The sequence below is a fragment of the Catharus ustulatus genome, chromosome 1 (genome assembly GCF_009819885.2).
Source record: "Catharus ustulatus isolate bCatUst1 chromosome 1, bCatUst1.pri.v2, whole genome shotgun sequence".
NCBI lineage: Eukaryota > Metazoa > Chordata > Aves > Passeriformes > Turdidae > Catharus > Catharus ustulatus.
Window position 1 is genome coordinate 164,328,896 of NC_046221.1, and position 6,000 is coordinate 164,334,895.

A 6,000-nucleotide genomic window follows, 5' to 3' on the forward strand; every position below is an offset into this window, starting at 1 on the left:
TGGGATTTTGGGGTGCCCAGATGTGGTTTAGGGTTACCCAGGTGAATTTTAGGATCCCCCAGGTGAGTTTTTGGGTTCCCAGGTGAGGTTTTAGGGCGGATTTTTGGGGTTTTAGGGTGAATTTTTTTGGTTTTTGGGTGGATTTTTTGGGATTTTTGGGTTTTTTTGGATCCCCAGGTGAATTTTTAGGGTCCCCAGGTGTGATTTAGGGATCCCCAGGTGAATTTTGGGGTGCCCAGGTGTATTTTGGTACCTCCAGGTGAGTTTTGGGGCTGATTTTGGGGTCACAGGTGAGATTTTAGGGCGGATTTTTTGGGGTTTAGGGTGAATTCTTTGGGTTTTGGGTGGATTTTTTTGGGGTTTTTGGGTTTTTTTGGATCCCCAGGCGAATTTTTAGGGTGCCCAGGTGTGATTTAGGGTTCCCCAGGTGAGATTTAGGGTTCCCCAGGTGATTTTTTTACCTCCAGGTGAGTTTTAGGGTGGATTTTTGGGGTTTTAGGATGAATTTTTTTGGTTTTTGGATGGATTTTTTTGGATTTTGGGTGGATTTTTTTTGGTTTTTTTAGGATTTTGGTTTCCCCAGGTGTATATTTGGGATCCCCAGGTGTGATTTTGGGTTCCCCAGGTGAGTTTTTTACCTCCAGATGAGTTTTGGGGCTGATTTTGGGTTCCCAGGTGAGTTTTTAGGGCGGATTTTTGGGGTTTTAGGGTGAATTTTTTCAGGGTTTTTTGGGATTTTGGTTTCCCCAGGTGAATTTTAGGATCCCCCAGGTGAGTTTTTGGATCCCCAGGTAATTTTTGGGTTCCCCAGGTGTGATTTGGTACCCCCAGGTGAGTTTGGGGGTGATTTTGGGTTCCCAGGTGAGGTTTCAGGGCGGATTTTTGGGGTTTTAGGGTGAATTTTTTTGGTTTTAGGATGGATTTTTTCGGGGTTTTTGGGGTTTTTTGGATCCCCCAGTGAATTTTAGGATCCCCAGGTGAGTTTTTGGGTTCCCCAGGTGATTTTTTTACCTCCAGGTGAGGTTTTAGGGCGGATTTTTGGGGTTTTAGGGTGAATTTTTTTGGTTTTTGGGTGGATTTTTTGGGATTTTTGGGTTTTTTTGGATCCCCAGGTGAATTTTTAGGGTCCCCAGGTGTGATTTAGGGATCCCCAGGTGAATTTTGGGGTGCCCAGGTGTATTTTGGTACCTCCAGGTGAGTTTTGGGGCTGATTTTGGGTTCCCAGGTGAGATTTTAGGGCAGATTTTTTGGGGTTTAGGGTGAATTCTTTGGGTTTTGGGTGGATTTTTTTGGGGTTTTTTTGGATCCCCAGGCGAATTTTTAGGGTGCCCAGGTGTGATTTAGGGTTCCCCAGGTGAGATTTAGGGTTCCCCAGGTGATTTTTTTACCTCCAGGTGAGTTTTAGGGTGGATTTTTGGGGTTTTAGGGTGAATTGTTTTGGTTTTTGGGGGGATTTTTTGGGATTTTGGATGGATTTTTTTGGGGATTTTTTTGGATTTTGGTTTCCCCAGGTGAATTTTAGGATTACCCAGGTGAATTTTTGGGATTCCAGGTGTATTTTGGTACCTCCAGGTGAGTTTTGGGGCTGATTTTGGGTTCCCAGGTGAGTTTTTAGGGTGGATTTTTGGTGTTTTAGGGTGAATTTTTTTGGTTTTAGGATGGATTTTTTCGGGGTTTTTGGGGTTTTTTGGATCCCCAGGTGAATTTTAGGATTACCCAGGCGAGTTTTTGGGTTTCCAGGTGAGTTTTTTACCTCCAGGTGAGTTTTGGAGGTGATTTTGGGTTCCCAGGTGAGGTTTCAGGGTGAATTTTTGGGGTTTTAGGGTGAATTTTTTTGGTTTTTGGGTGGATTTTTTTTGGGTTTTTTTAGGATTTTGGTTTCCCCAGGTGAATTTTTGGGATCCCCAGGTGAGATTTAGGGTTCCCCAGGTGTATTTTTTTACCTCCAGGTGAGTTTCAGGGCGGATTTTTGGGGTTTTAGGGTGAATTTTTTTGGTTTTTGGGTGGATTTTTTGGGATTTTGGATGGATTTTTTCGGGGTTTTTGGGGTTTTTGGGATCCCCAGGTGAATTTTTGGGTTCTCCAGGTGATTTTTTTACCTCCAGGTGGGCGCAGGCCGCCTGCAGCCGCTCCAGGGGCAGCCCCAGGGGGGGGCCGGGACCCCCCGGGCTCTGATCGAGCTCCAGGACCCGGAGCTGGGGACACAAACCGGCCTGGGGGGAAATTGGGGAGAATTTGGGGAAAATTCGGGATTTTGGGGGGATTTGGGGGGATTTTGGGGGGTTTGGAGCTGAATTTGGGGATTTTGGGGGGGAAATTGGGGGGATTTGGGGTGATTTTGGGGTGAATTTGGGAAATTTCGGGATTTTGGGGGGGTTTTGGGGGGAATTTTGGGATTTTGGAGAAATTTTGGGGGATTTTGGGGATTTTTTGGGTGAATTTAGGGGAATTTTGGGGAATTTTGGGGTGAATTTGGGGGTTTGGGGTAATATTGGAGCATTTTGGGGTGAATTTGGGGAGAATTTGGGTATTTTGGGGAAATTTTGGGGATTTTGGGAGGGTTTTGGGGTGAATTAGGGGGAATTTTGGCGGGTTTGGGGCTGAATTTGGGGATTTTTGGGGGAATTTTGAGGGGAATTTGGGGTGAATTTGGGGAGAATTCAGGGGATTTTGGGGGGAATTTGGGAATTTTGGGGTAAATTTGGGGATTTAGGGGTGAATTTGAGGAAATTTTGGGGATTTTGGGGGATTTGGGGGAATTTTGAGGGGAATTTGGGGATTTTGGGGGGGTTTTGGGGGAAATTTTGGGGGAATTTGGGGATTTTGGGGGAATTTGGGGGGATTTTGGGGATTTTTTGGGTGAATTTCAAGGTGAATTTGGGTGATTTTGGGGTGAATTTGGGAAATTTGGGGGAATTTGGGGATTTAGGAGTGAATTTGAGGAAATTTTGGGGATTTTGGGGGATTTGGGGGGAATTTTGAGGGGAATTTGGGGATTTTGGGGGAATTTGGGGGGATTTTGGGGATTTTTTGGGTGAATTTCGAGGTGAATTTGGGTGATTTTGGGGTGAATTTGGGAAATTTGGGGATTTTTTGGGTGAATTTTGGGGGATTTTGGGGAATTTTGGGGTGAATTTGGGGGTTTTGGGGGGAATTTTGGGGGGTTTGGGGCTGAATTTGGGGATTTTTGGAGAATTTTGGGGGAATTTTTGTATTTTGGGAGGAATTTTGGGGGAAATTTGGGAGATTTCGGGGGAATTTTGGGGGGATTTTGGGAGGGTTTGGGGAATTTTGAGGGGAATTTGGGGTGAATTTGGGGAGAATTCGGGGGATTTGGGGGATTTTGGGGAGGATTTTGGGGTGAATTTGGGGAAATTCGGGATTTTGGGGGAAATTTTGGGGGGATTTTGGGGGATTTTGGGGATTTAGTGGTGAATTTTGGGGATTTTGGGGGAGTTTTAGGGTGAATTTAGGGTGAATTCAGGGGATTTTGGGGGGTTTTGGGGAGAAATTTGGGGAAATTTTCGGGGTGAATTTGGGGATTTAGGGGAAATTTTGGGGGATTTTGGGGGAATTTGGGGGGATTTTGGGGAATTTGGGGAAAATTTGGGGGGGATTTTGGGTTTTGGGGGAATTTGGGGGATTTAGTGGTGAATTTTGGGGATTTGGGGGAAATTTGTGGGGAATTTTGGGGAAAATTCGGGATTTTGGGGGAATTTGGGAAATTTTAGGGGGATTTTGAGGGGAATTTTGGGACTTTGGGGGAATTTTGGGGGGATTTTGGGAGGGTTTGGGGAATTTTGAGGGGAATTTGGGGAGAATTCGGGGGATTTTGGGGGGAATTTGGGAATTTTGGGGTAAATTTGGGGATTTAGGGGTGAATTTGAGGAAATTTTGGGGATTTTGGGGGAATTTTGGGGGAATTTTGAGGGGAATTTGGGGTGAATTTGGGGGATTTTGGGGGGATTTGGGAATTTTGGGAGAATTTTGGGAGATTTTTAGGGGAATTTTGGGGGAATTTGGGGAAATTTTGGGGTTTTGGGGGGAATTTTAGGGGATTTGGGGCTGAATTTGGGGGATTTTTGGGGAATTTTGGGGGGATTTTGGGAAAAATTTGGGGATTTTGTGGAATTTGGGGGTTTTGTGGAGTTTTTGGGGTAAATTTGGGGGGATTTGGGGAGAATTTGGAGAATTTTGGAGGAATTTTGGGTTGAATTTGGGGATTTTTGGCTGATTTCGGGGTGATTTTTGGGGTGATTTTTGGGGTGATTTTTGTGTATTTTGGGGCTGTTTTTTGGGTACTTTGGGGTGATTTTTAGGGTATTTTTGGGGGGAATTTTGGGATGATTTTTGGGTATTTTAGGGATTTTTTGGGATATTTTTAGGGTGATTTGGGGGGTATTTTTGGGGTGATTTTTGGGGTTGTTTCCGGATGAATTTGGGGTGATTTTTGGGTGATTTTTGGGATATTTTGGGTTATTTTGGGGTTATTTTTGGGGTATTTTTGGGGTGATTTTTAGCATATTTCGAGGTGATTTTTAGAATATTTTTAGGATATTTTTGGGATATTTTTTGGGCTGATTTTAGGTCTATTTTGGGGTGATTTTGGGTATATTTTTGGGATATTTTAGGATATTTTTGGGATTTTTTTTGGGTGATTTTGGGGACATTTTTGGGACATTTTTTGCATATTTTTGGGATATTTTTGGGATATTTGGACTGATTTTTTTGGATATTTTGGGGTGATTTTTGGGACATTTTAGGATATTTTTGGGATATTTTTAGGATATTTTGGGGATATTTCAGGATATTTTTGGGATATTTTTTGGGCTGATTTTGGGATATTTTGGGGATATTTTTAGGATATTTTTGGGGTTTTTTAGGATTTTTTGGGACATTTTTGGGATATTTTAGGATATTTTTAGGATATTTTTAGGGTATTTTTCGGGTTTTTTGGGCTGATTTCGGGATATTTTGGGGTGATTTTGGGTATATTTTTGGGACATTTTTTGGGTGATTTTTAGGATATTTTTGGGATATTTTGGGGATATTTGGACTGATTTTTTTGAAATATTTTTGGGGTGATTTTGGGATTTTTTAGGATATTTTTGGGATATTTTGGGATATTTCTGGGATACTTTTAGCATATTTTTACGACATGTTTGGGATATTTTTAGGATATTCTAGGGATTTTTTAGGATATTTTTGGGATATTTTGGGGTGATTTTTAGGATATTTTTGGGATATTTTTAGGATATTTTAGGGATATTTTTGGGATATCTTTAGGATATTTTCAGGATATTTTTGCGCTGATTTTGGGTATATTTTGGGATATTTTTGGGGTGATTTTGGGATATTTTGGGCTATTTCTCCCCCCACTCACGGCCAGCGCGGGCAGCACCGGCCGCAGGCGGGCACAGGTGAGGTGCAGGTGCTGCAGGGGGGGAGGGGCGGCCAGGAACGCCCCCAGCGCCGCCGGCTCCACCTGGGGACAAAAACCGGACAGGTGTCACCAAACCTGCCCAGGTGGGACCTGAACCTGCCCAGGTGTCACCAAAAACCGGACAGGTGAGACCAGGTGGGACCAAAAATCCCTTCAGGTGTCACCAAACCTGCCCAGGTGTCACCAGGTGTGACCAAGTGTGACAAAAACTGGACAGGTGGGACCCAAAATCCCTTCAGGTGTCATCAAACCTGACCAGGTGGGACCAGGTGTGACCAAACGCACCCAGGTGTCACCAAACCCTGCACAGGTGTGACCCAAAATCCCTTCAAGTGTCACCAGGTGTCACCAGAACCTGCCCAGGTGAGACCAGGTGTGACAAAAACATCCTCAGGTGTCACCAGGTGGGACCCAAAACCAACCAGGTGTCACCAAAAACCGACCAGGTGAGACCAGGTGTGACAAAAACATCCTCAGGTGTCACCAAGTGGGACCAAAAATCCCTTCAGGTGTCACCAAAACCTGCCCAGGTGTCACCAGGTGTGACCCAAAACTGC